The sequence below is a fragment of the Hermetia illucens genome, chromosome 1 (genome assembly GCF_905115235.1).
Source record: "Hermetia illucens chromosome 1, iHerIll2.2.curated.20191125, whole genome shotgun sequence".
In the NCBI taxonomy this organism is placed as follows: domain Eukaryota; kingdom Metazoa; phylum Arthropoda; class Insecta; order Diptera; family Stratiomyidae; genus Hermetia; species Hermetia illucens.
In genome coordinates this window covers 84,168,366-84,181,864 of record NC_051849.1, presented here as the reverse complement: position 1 = coordinate 84,181,864, position 13,499 = coordinate 84,168,366, and positions in this window count along the sequence as shown.

Sequence of the window (13,499 nt, the reverse complement as noted above, 5' to 3'; positions counted from 1 at the left end):
GATATCCAAAGAAGTCGCACCAACATTCACTTATGCTACTCTACTCCTCTAACTACAATCAAATAAACCTTAGCACTGTCCTAGTAGTCACCTGCATATAATTGCTAAAATTCATCTAAATAATGCCCTCTAGCCCCTCGTCTGTAGTTCCTATCTAATTACTACAATAAGGTAGATTTTAGTTTTAATTGAAAATTGTATAGTACAGCAGTCGCCATCTGAGAGACATAACAGACGTGGTGCCTGATCATTTAAATGAAATCTGAACCTTGTATTATTGAATTAAACTGAGTGGAGATTGTGCTATTATAGATGGTAGGTATACCTTTTAGCTTCAGGGAAGTTCATAAACCCATTGCATTCTGACAAACTAAAAAAATAAGTGTCACATATAACGAAAAGCATACAGAGGCCAACCAAATCAATTACACTGAAATTTCCGAGCAAATCCACAGAAACCCCAAATAACAATTAAACTAAATCAACTCGAAAGCCAGATATTTGCAAATAGGCTGTTCCTCCCAAGGTCAATCATTCTGACGTGCTGGACAAAATAGACGTAAATTTTCCAAAGTTCTATTCTGACCTGTGAACGCTTCACTGGTCAATGTTGTTTTCATAAAGGTTACAAATAGGTCCCACTGGGACTGCGTCAATCTCACAACTATACCCAAACAAGTGTCTCGTCATTGTCATCCCCAACCTATTTATAGATTAGTTTCCGTTCAGAAAAAGCTAAATTGCCTACTATACGCTCACCAACACATATGTATTATAGATGTCCAAGTTCTGCACTGATTGTGGCAAATTCACACCAGAAAATCTTCCTAGCGGCAAGATGGTACTTTCTATAAAAAAGGTAAAGTGTGAAACCGAACTATCAAGGCAAGCTGGAAAGTATCGTACACGGGGTTGTACTTAGATCAGGAGCACACTTGTGGGTGAGTTTTCTCCCAGGCAAGATACAAAGCTTGGCATATGTATATATGGACCTGTACATGCACAAGTATATAATCAATGGGATGTGTGTTCAATTTCCCTGGCATATGTTTGCAATTTGTCGAGGGTGAGGGAGGGGCGCTCAATGATACGGAAGTAATTCTGCAGACCCTATGATCGGCCAACTGAATAATATTCGTCTATACCCTTTTCAAAATCGACTATTCGCTCTGTATGTACAGATGTGTGAAGCTATTGATTGTTTCCCTTTCATAAGATTCCGGCAGCTGTAGACTATGGGACAAGGTAAAAGAAAGTGTGAGGCGATTAAGGATGGACGTCATGTATCGATTTATAAGGTAGCTGCTTAGAATGTTATCCCTAGCTAGAATTTGAAAGCTGTTTGATGTCTCAGCATGGTGCTCTGCAAAGGAAAATGTGGAGAAGGTTCTGCTTTCTAAGAACTGCCGAGCAAGAAAGAAACTCCATCAAGTCGTTTCAATAGCCAGCTTCCTAGATGGAATGGCTGAAATTGCAATTATTGGAAAGCATGAATGGGCCTCAGATGGGGTATCCACATCCTGTGTCGTTCAAAAGAAAGGGTCGGTACGGCTGATACGTATGTACACTGATTTCAAGAAGATTTGCTATGAGCTCAATTCATCTGAACTTAAAAGTAAATTCCATTCACTTAGTAAATTGCAATAATATGAAATATTCCAGGATTTTGTGATCATTTACGTAACTGTTTTCCTGCCGAAACACTTTGCATATATGTTTTATGGATCTTTTTATGTACTATAAGTGCTAACTGGCTCGACAGACGTTATCCTGTTTTAGATATGATATTCGATTCGAACTGGGATAAATAATAAACAGGCCGGAATACCGATAGCTCATCGCTTCGTGTATAGAGGTTTTGTGTTCATCTCATGTGAGAAACATAAAAATAATAAATACAAATAAATAAAACAAGCTTAAAAAGGGAAAAATAATATATTCATATCCTTCCTGCTGTTCAAGTGAGCCCACTTTATATGAAGACGATGTCATACACGTCTTAGAGTACAATAAATTCAAGTGAAATGGAAAACGTTCACCCTCTATAACTAAACTAAATAGAATTAGATCGTAATTGGTAATTAATAGTTTGAAAGAAATTTTCCAATAGTTTACAGGAAACAAGAACGCGTTCGTCTTATATACATATATGATTCTGGTTCGTCTTATATACATATATGATTCTGGTAGAGCGTATTGGCTAAGCGGTGCTTATATTTTCAGATATTTTAGAATGGAGTAAATTCAAACGAAGCTGAAAAATTTGACGCTATAACTTTACTAATAGTAGTAGAATTCATATTCAGCTTGATGATAATATATGTTTTCCTATGAATTTATTTCACAATTGAGTAAAATGCAAATAAAAATGCGCCCATCAGAATTCCATATGGTGGAATGATTTGTGGTGGAGGGTTCTAGTATGTGTGGCTGTAATGGGGAATGAGTGTATAGTAATTGGTAATTCTTTCATGAAAAGTACTAATTTTATGTACTACAATTTTATTGATTTCAATACGATTACCGTGAAACCTAGTAGCATCATGCGGTATATAATCAGCTATATTGCTGCATTACCCCATTGTATGTATCTACAATAAACTAAAAGAACGTTTTCAAGTAAATTTCTCAAATATGCTAGTATTAACTTTATTTGACCAGATATCGGGATGGAATTTATTTCGAGGACCAGATTTTGCATTGATCACAAGCATCACTGAGATTTTTTCAGATTTTCCGGTTGGATAAGTTCTGACACATACACATTTTCAGTCTTCACTCTCTTGCATTTCACCCAATATCAGAAATAAGATCATCTTCGAAACGTATTAATTGAGCCCGTTCATTTGATACATAACCACATTCTGTAAAAAAATCCTCCTTAGGCATAAATAGGGGCGTTTAAAGCCAGCAAAAATGATGCAACTCCTTGCACGTGTAGCGGTACGCAGGCCACATTTTCTCACCAAATTTCGTGACGATAGCTCCAGCCATTTCGGAGTAAATTTCGTGTCATAGACGGACTGGCAAACATGCAGACTTTGAACCAATTTTAGTAAGGTTTTGTTTTACACAAAACCTTAAAAAGAAGTTATTTCAAAAACATAGAGTTTATTGTATTGCTTTTTGATACACAACATTGCTTTGGTGACAATTATGTCGTCATGAAGTGGCATGCGGTCTGATGCGGTCTTACATAATGTAACCAATTCGTTGTGATGATGTTTAGAGTTGTTCCATCTTTGTTCTTTTCACCAAATTACCAATAAAGTAAATTTGATGACGGACATTCTTGTCGGTTTTCGCTTTCGAGGGATCCCCCGACGATGTGGGTTTCGGGTTGGAAATACTATGTTTGGTCTACGCTACACCAAGCTTGACCGCAGTGGATTCCAGGTTGGATGTCACTAGTCCGTCTTGCTCCGGGAGGTCCCTGCGGTTGGTTTCAGCACAACGGTGCTACGATTGGCACCAAGTGTACTGCTCTCGACGGCTACTGTCTCCTGGCTGGAGGCCAGCAGCTCGTCCTCCGATAATGCGCCTGGCATCACCTCCTCATCTTCTATCGTCGTTTTTTGTTTTTGGTTTTTAAGAATTGAGTCCATGTCTTGGTCCCATGAGTAATCCGAGAAGAATCTGCATCCTAGTTGGCCCGGCCACCAGAGCAAGGGAACTTGAAACTGAAGGTTGAGAGTTCGCATACTAAAGACCAAGCTCCCCATTGGCCACGCAGCCCTCGGCGTATGCTGTTCCACCTTGGCTTGGGGTCCTATTAGCACCTTCTCCGGTGCAGGGAAGAAGATCCCCGGACTGTTGCTTTGGTCCATCCCCCGCCAGTTCTACTTGCCCCTAACACATGACCAGCAGACAAGCAGATCCTTGTCAGTTGGATGAGCTTACTCCCTGCACGGCCCAACACACTCTTGGCCCGCCCGAAGGCGGGTTTCAGCGGCCACCACGACGAAGTCGTGTGAGGGCTTGCCGAATTATGCAACTTTAACCTGAAGCATAATCAGACCAGGCCGCCGCAATTACTATTCTGTCTGACTGTCCGTCTATCTATCCTTTTTTTTCCGCAGCTGAAAATCTTCAAAAGACACTGGTGCACATATGCCAGATTCTGGGTTTTTTCATACAATAAAACCACACTTCTCCGCGGAACCATCATAAAGTATTTCGTAGCGGGTTGGGCATGGCGCTATTCTCTCCTTTCGTCCATCGATTGCATTCGCGACCGCGCATTTTTCGCCTGCCCTGCCTATCTCAATTTGCACCCCCCCCTATCTTGTCGTTAACTAGTTCTCCTGCACGCAATTATCTTCCCAATTATACTTTCCGGTGCTACTGTTCACACCCAATGTCTCCTCTATACTCTTCCTTCTCTTTGCAAATCTACAACAATGGAAGAATTGCCTATGGAGCTCACTTTCTTCCGGGTTTGTTGTCCAGTTTAAGCCTAAAGAGGTAATACGGTTTCGCCATGTCCCGTGAGAAACTACGTGAGATCATATTTCATCTCAACATGCGTCCTCAGCGGCCACACCTTCATACTGGAAATCAATCCATAAGTCCATTGACCTTTTTCCGCCCGTTTTCACCGTTTTTCACATGTCGATTAGAGGAAGGATAGGGTCCATCGTAGATGTGTGTCATCTTAGCCGCCAAAATTTTGATTGCATGATTCCGGCTACCGCGTAGGCCGCTTCGTCTGAGATGCTTCTAAAAACAAAGCACACTCTTAAGGCGTTCTCTCTATAAAGCACTCTCATGTATTGAGCATTGCATGTGATACACTATGCAGGCGCCCAAATTGACGCTGCGTAGAGCAGTATAGAACTCACCATTCTAACTTTTAGCAGCCTACGAGTGCATCGCGAGCCTCCAACTTTTGGCAGCATCCTTGTCATGACCACACTAACATTTGACGTCTTGGTGCAAAAATGCTGTAACTGCTGTTTGAAATTAAGTCTATCATCACTCCAAGATGTTTAATTGCTGATTTTGAAGTGATAATAAGCTATTCTGATACGAGCAGTGGTTTCCTTACGCAGCTTGATGATAAGCACCTCTTCTGTTTTATCCTCCGCGAGTGCAAGACCATCCATTTTCAAGGTTTTGTGTGAAACAAAACCTTATTAGAATCGAGGCGGTGTCTGTTTGTCCGTCTGTCCGTCTGTCTGTCTGTCTGTCTGTCACACCCGATTTATTCGGGAACGGCTAGACCGATTGTCACGAAAATTTGTGAGAGTATGTAATCCCTTTACATGCAGTAAGTGGCGCCATCTTGTGTTAAGTTTAAGGGGGGGCTCCCCATACATGTGAATGAAGGGTGGAAATTTTTTTTTCGCAGAATGTTGCCATATGCTGTATCAAATAAACGGTCTCAATTAGTACTTTTCGAAACTGGTTCAATATTTGATGTTGGGTGAAACATAGGGGAGTGAGGGCTCCAAATATGACCCCCAAAAAGTCCCGTTCTCAGAACTTATCCAACCGAAAAATCTGAAAAAAATCACAGTGGTGCGTCCCTACGAAATCTAGGCCCCAAAATATATCCGGTTCCGATATCTGCATAAATAAAGTTAATAATAGCATATTTCCATATTTTAGAAATCTACCCGGCACTCCCCTTATCCCAGAAGTACCAAATTTATCATGCGTGTAATGAAGAACATAATGCACAGTTTGGTCAAGCTTGAGGGAAATCCAACTATCATTAACAAAGTTATAGGGGGTGAAACTTTACAATTTTTTGTGAATTTCGTGCACTCTATAACCTGCATGACGTCATCATCACATATCAATTCGTCAATACCACAACGACATGAGTTCTCATAAATTGGGTCGCAGAGAATTATTTTGTTTTAGTTTTTTAGATATTTGTCAACCACACATGTGTGTATGTAGGTATATAATATATGCGTGCTAATGAACTTTGCGGGTAGTGCCTAATTCAGATAGATATAAGAAATAAATCGGAAATATGGGTTCGATCAATTTATATACGTGCATATAAATGTACAATATTCGGAAATAGGCAGTTTGTTTGTTTAGGGTGAGCGTGATATCTATGGCTGTAATATGTACGTATGTCTCGTAGTTTGGAAAAATATGAAGGATTATGTTGGATTTGTAGCTATATACGGACGGAATGTGCGTTGAAGTTTTTCATATAAGATGAACACAAAACCTTTATACCCGAAGCGCGAGCTTCCGGTATTCCGACTTGTTTATAGCTGTGATTACTACGGATAAATAGAATTTTACATTCGCGAGATGTTTTGCTCTAACAGTCACCGCTATGTCATCGACGCATCCCACTATTGTGGGATGTTGAGGACATCATTATACATAGTATTACACAATAACAGTCCTAGAACGGAGCACTGTGGAACACCCGCGGAGACAATGTATTCTTAAGTTCCATTGTCTGTGTCATACCGAAGCTTTCTACCTGTTAAGTAGTTGTTGACAAGTGCAGTTAAGTAACTGGGTACACCAATCGCTGCCAAAGACTTCCTTATAATGATCCAACTGGTCGAGTTGAACTAATTTTAAACTGTAAGAATAATTACAGCACAATACTTGCTAGTCAAATGCCATCCCTGCATTGCATTTTCAGCTAAGCCTGTGACCAGTGTGAAGGCGTTGAAGGCGTTATAAGAAGATGGTTCACCAAGAGGCTTACCAAGCTTAGAAAGCAATACCAGCCTTTGTCTTTTCGTTGTCTCGGGAACAATTCCATCCAACAAGCATGCTTCAAACAACTCTACAAATGTACTCAATGATATCTAAAGGTGTCTGCAGACTGTAACCACTCGAGCTCTTTTGAGAAATCAATCCCTGAAAAATTGTTAGTTGGAGATGCGACATGTAATTTGCGGAGCTGCCTGACCTTTGGATCTCCCCATTACAATCCTGGCGCTTCCCCATGGTTCTATATCCACCTCCGCCAAATTTATTTGAAGGAGCTCTTCTTGCTTCGCTTCATAGCAAACTTCAGGTTTTTTCGCTCAATCCTACCCATTGCTCTCTGAGCCGCTCGCCTGGTCAATTTACTATCGCACCAGTAGTTGAACATTCTATTGGGGAAATTATAACGTCGCGGCGTCGATGAGTCACAAGCCGCCGCAATACACATCGTGATATGAGAGCCCTTTACGTGTGTATGCCTGGTATATTATCCTGACCTAACCATCAATCTAAGAACGTTTCTCGTCAATTGCTCTTGTTGGCCAACCTGACCTTCTCCTCATTCTTGGACGAGTAGGTGTTCAATAAGGGTCAGATCCACAACCGAACCTGACCCCCTTTTCGGTAAGTATTAACCTGACCATCGTTAGCCAATATGATATTTAACTGCACGAAAGTCTCCAAGAGACAACGCCCTCTTACATTTGTCAATGAGCTTCCCCATTCTGTGGCTCATGCATTGAAGTCCCAGGCGATGGCTTTTGCTCTCCGACCTTTGCCGTCCAGAACCAATCTGTCCAACATGACGTATATGCCATCTGTTTTTGCCCACACTTTTTGCCTGGATCCCCGCATGTCCGCATAGCTCTCCTACTTGTAGCATTGTCTACTCATACGTTATTGTTGGGGTTTCAATAGAGTTCACTTATTATAGTCACTTTTATCTTTGATTCGTGCGTGGTCTGCGAAAGCAGGTCTTGACCGACCCTCCAGTGATTGACGTAGATTTAGATTAATGATTGAGGTAGATTGGATGCTGGATAACTCAGGATACTTGTCGCTTCCAGTAATATGTCCACTATCCAAGGCCTCCCTTTCATCGCACAACATTTAGAGTCCTTATTACGTTCCCGAGCAATGTGACCAGTTTCCCCACGACGTCAGCATTGGTCAGATCGATCAACCGCACTTGTGCATGCTCTCTCCAGATGCCCGTACAAGAAACGCTGAAGCATCTCTTCAAGAGATTTGCTTTCTGAAGGGGCACACATCTAGCAGCTAACACGTATCTTCTGCTGGTAGCGGGATGGTCGCCGTTTGTGTGCCTCCATACGCCTTTGAGGATCCTACAATGGATGCCTCCTGCAAGCCGTTCAACTTGAACTGTTCCACCAAGGCAGTGCATATTTCCGCCTTTGAAGTGAGGGCTCAAAATATATGCCCCAAAAGTGTAACGTAAGACCGTTACACTTATACAACCGGAAATTTAAAAAAAAAAATGCACAATGGTGTTCGGATACGAAATCTGTGGCTATCCTATTCCGATATCTGCTTCAATGGAGTTGATAATAGAATATTACCATATTTTAAAAATATACTCGAAACCTATTCTTGATGAACCCAGGTGCATTTGCTATTATTCGAGAGATCTTCGAGTTCGTTGGAGCAGTTTGATGTTCGAAATTTTTGTTCACTCCACATAGGTCCAGATATGTACGTTTAATTAATGAGTTGTTATCTAGTGATAAACTAGAATTTCGGTTGATTAACTAGTAGATATTTGTTACTTTTAGTCGCATTTGTGTTCGTTTAACTTTGATGTGTCCTCTGCCAAAATATCTGATCGAAATAGGCGGGCCTGACTTTCAATTCAGAGTAAACGTAACATAACAGGTTTTGCTTTCGTTCGCACGAATTCATCATGTCATTAGCCAATATTCTAATTTTTTTTAAAAAAAATCCAGGAATTCGGATATATCCCCAGGGTTTTCATGAAAGCTAAGGATCGCCGTGTTGACCGCAAACGTAGATAGATTATCGTCAACTGACAGATCGGAAACATATCAGATAAAATAATAGCCCTTATACGCTTACCTGGGGGAAACCTCCTTTGATAGGATAGTCATTGTATGTGAAACTTTTTTATCTTAATTGAGTTGACCGACCTTCACGATATCACATATATATTTGCCCGTAGACAGGTCAAGGGTCAGCAAAACTACCTTGTACGTTAGATTTTTGTGCCACACACTTTCGAAAGCCTGGGCAATATCGTGAAGTTGGTGGGCCAATATTTTCTTTTCATTGAAGTCTTATTGCCAAAACGATACGGTAAACCTATTCTGCCATGCGTTGGATCTTTCCCCAGTTTCACGATTGTAATTATAACAGAAGTTCTCCATATGTTTGGAAAGTGACCAATACGTGTCAATTACGTTGAAGATTTCAATCAGATGCTTGATAACATGGAGAGTGAGTTCTGTGATCATTTTGCCAGTAATTTTGTTGTGGGCACATGCTTTTTTAGGGCTGAGTTCTCTGATAATGCGAACTGCACTTCTAATTGTGAAGCTAAGGTTCGTTTCGTGAGCATCGCGGAAGTTAAATTTTGTTTTTCACTGGGCTGGGTGTAAAAAGTTTTTCTAAATGAGTTGCCAATGCAGCACCTTCTTCAACATCACTTCTGGCCGACTCACGATTTCTTAGTCACAAGGCTGGTTTCGGTATTTCCAGACTTCTACTAGATTTTTTAACTTCATTCTACATACTCTGCTGGTTTTTATCGTGCGGAGCTTTTCGTCGGTCTCTGCCAGTTCAGCTTTTAGTCTTGGAAAACCATGTGTTTATCATGCACGTCTCAAATTTCGGTTTTTATGGATCATCTCTAAGATACGCGCTAAGGGCTTCTATACATTGGTCACCTTTTGGTTTGATTTTGTGGATAGTCATGCAGCCAGGTACAAGGTATTGGTAAAACATTCAATGACTAGGTCAATATCACGTTTCGTATTCAGAGGTATTCGATTGGCTAAGTGAGAATTTATTTCGATATTTCAACCGGTTTGTAGAGTTGTTTGTTAGATCATCCGGTTCACTTCTTCTGGAGCACTGTCCGAACATGTGTATGATGACAGGAAAGCGACTGGATGAGAGTTGGAAACATGATTCAGCAGAAATTGTTTCCCGATAGATATTTTCTGTAAATTCGAATTCAATGAAATCGGGCGTTTTATCACGGTCGGTCAGCTATTAAGTTTGGTGCCTGAATGAAATAAAATCGTAGTATTTTGGGTCGCTCAAAACATTCCTCCCCTAGCTTTTGTTGGAAATAAGGGACCTGATATAGTCGATGATATAACTTATTGTAAAACGAAGTACTTATACTGTAATGTGGCCGACGATAGCAACACTGCCATTTCTTTTGTAAACATATTAACTTCTTTTGGTAATTCAGAGCAAGCAACGTACCTTATATCATTTAAATATCAAGCTGGCAACGTCCTTTTGGAAGCGCGGTAGTTGAGGGGGTAGAACATCAGCCTCTCATTTTTCGCTGCTCTGGGGGGAGTTACATATATTTCAGCAGGATCACGTCGGTTAGAATAATTATACATTAAATACAGCTGCCAACTAACAGCTTAAAATTTAATCAAAGCGTTTTAATTCTGTTGGGCGAGTCCTAGAAATACGTGACGGAAAACGGTAGAAGAGTGGTGCATTCTTCTCTGAAAGGATATTATAAGCAGCTCTAATGATGGCGGGTACACTTTAGGGATGGCCTACACTGAAAGTGTTCAGCACTTTTTGCAATATGTGCTTCCTTTTGTAGTAGTATACACCGCCGGGGAAAAGAAAGCGCGGTCAATGTCAACTCCTGCGTTCTGACGTTCAATATACAGAAAGACACAGAACGTACGTCCTTCGTGGAGTTACATGGATTACACTGAAATTCCTGCTATAACCAGACACTAAATAAAAGGTTCTTCGAAGACGTGAATTACGTCATATGGATTACGCAGGAATTTCCTCGAGACAGAAATAACAGAGCTAAGCAATACCTGCAATCACGGCTCATGGGCTACACAAGAATTCCCCCTAGTCCCTTGCCACCCTATCATGCTTCGCATATTATGTTCTATCACACTATACAATTCATTGGAGCTATTTATTGATCTAGCCAAGATCCAAGTGATTCAAGATGCTGAAGTAAATGCGAGAGGCATCATCCTCTTTAAGTCCACGCAACACCCAATGCTGCCGATATAGAAACCATGGGATGACCCGAGACGTACAAACTGTTTACATGCAGATTAAGCGGGCGGCGCGAGATCTTGGGCTGCACGTCAATGAAGGCAAGACAAAATATTTGTCGACAATGCCAGCGCCAAAAACCAACCAACCAACAACATCAAATCGCAATGGTCAAATGAGAATAATAAAGATAGTAGACTACAACTTTGAGACACAACCGATAACAGCTGTGACGATGAAATCCGCGCACGGTTGTTGGCAGCCAACAGAACCTATTTCAGCTTACACAGGCTATTCCACTCGAAACGGCTCACCATAGGATCAAAGCTCTTACTGTAGACAACTGTGATCTTGCCAGTCCTCGTGTATTCCTCGGCGACTTGGGTTCTTAGCAAGAAAAATTTCTAACTCTTGGCCGCGTTCGAGAGGAGAATCCTCCGAAGAATTTTTGGCCCTCTACATGTGGATGGACGATTCCGTAGCCTATATAACGACGAAAACTATGAGCGATATCGTGATGGTCTGGTTTTGGATAGAATCCGGCTCGGTTGCGGTTGGCGGGATGATTGATATGGATGAGGGTGATCCAGCCCCGAAAGTCTATAAGGATAACATCTATGGTAGAAAACGAGGACGAGGCAGACCCTACCTGAGATGAAGCGATAGAGTAGGCCAGGACGACAGACAGCTTTTAGGGATATCGAATTAGTGGACCTCGGCGCAAAACCAAGATCTCTGGGGCTCCTTATTGAGGCAAACGTAGACCAGATATCGGTTGTTGCGCCGTTGATGATGATGATATTTATTGACATTTGAAAGTGAATATGAGATAAAGAATCATCGTTCATTTTCAGCTAATTCAGCAAAATAAGTATTAAATTCTCATTTCTGTAAATTGGGTGCACCCAATGCTTTCTTTTCGAAGCCTCTAGGCTCCACCTTTTTCCTCGACGAAGATGAACTAGACGACGAGGAACGCTAGTAATTCACTACCACCGCTGCCTGTAGAACTCTGAACGGTAAACCCCGTTCTGTGTCCACGGGCCCTTGCTTCAATATGAAAGCAAAAATTCAGTTGGTTTTCGTCCAAATTCACCGAATAGTGAATGAGTAATTTCATTTTTAAATAAAACACGAATTCGGTATTCTATTCAATACAAACCAGCAGGAAATCACGCTGGTAAAATATCCTTTCACAAATCCGAGTTTAAAATAGTTAAGCCAAGAATTATTTTATTCACATACATACATAAGTACAAAATCAATAGTCAACAGTTCTGTTTCATTGAATTTGCATCCGAACCCGCCTCTTCAACTCTCATGATTTTCAACATGTTATAATGTGCTGAGTAAATAATAATTACATGAATTAATGAATGAATGCGATGAAGCATTCAAAAATGCAATTGCAATGGAGATTAATGATTTAAGATAGGAAATCCTCTTATTTTAATAAATATAAAATATGCCCAGAGCAATTTCAAAATAATTTTTTAATGGTAATCCTTTGTATGCGTGCATAAAATTCTTCCAGTGTATGGTAGAATAATTCCGGGGAAACTTCCAATTTTGCACTATAATGTTGATTCTATAAAAGAAATATCTTAAGGAAAACATTATTTCTTTAATTGCCGCACGCTTCTTGACTATACGAAAACTACAGGATCATTGGATGGAGGCTAGATAGATATTTTAGTAAAGTTTCAGTGTCTGTATGCCTATATGTCACACGATTGGCACGAAATTTGGTGGAAAGGTGAGAACTGTCAATTATCACATATGCAGTGAGTCACATCATTTTTTGCGTTGAGTTTCGGGTGTCACCTATATGGTATATAGGAAAGGAGGGTGTAACATTTTTTCGTCAAATATAGCCATGTGGGGTATCAAAGGAAAGGTTTTGATTAGTATAATACTTCCGAAACTATTCTTAGTTTCAACATTGATTGGAAAGGTGGGGAGGGCGTGGAAACTACCCAACCGAAAAATTTGATGAAACTGCCCTATACCATCCATACCGATATGTAGCCAAATTAAGTTAATAATAGTACATTACTATGTTTTTGCGAAATAAACTAGGAATCCCTCTTAAGTTTACTCCAAGGTCATTGCAGTAATATAGGCTATAGTATGAAGCGTAACATTCCCAAGTTTGGTCAAAATCGTACTATTACTGGCAAAGTTGCAGTAGCTCAAATTTGTTCCTTCCATGTAAATTTACTGCAACCCAAAACACTAAATATCAATTTCGCACTAATGTGACTAGTCTGATATGCTAAATGGAAACAAATTGCGAGCTATTTGCAGATAGAATAGTTCCGCACTCATACTTTCATATCGAAGGTCGAGCTTCCGGCTTTTGGCTATCATGCCAATATGTTTTTTCTTATTGTGTTTTATAACTCACTAAAATTAAGAAAATTGTTCTACTTCCTTTTTGTGTTTACCTAATTTTATCTTATTTAAGTAGTGTCACTTGGAATTATTTGACGAAGAAAGCTATATACCGACAAACGACTAGGGGCAGTTGATCTTACAGTGACTTCATGGGGTTC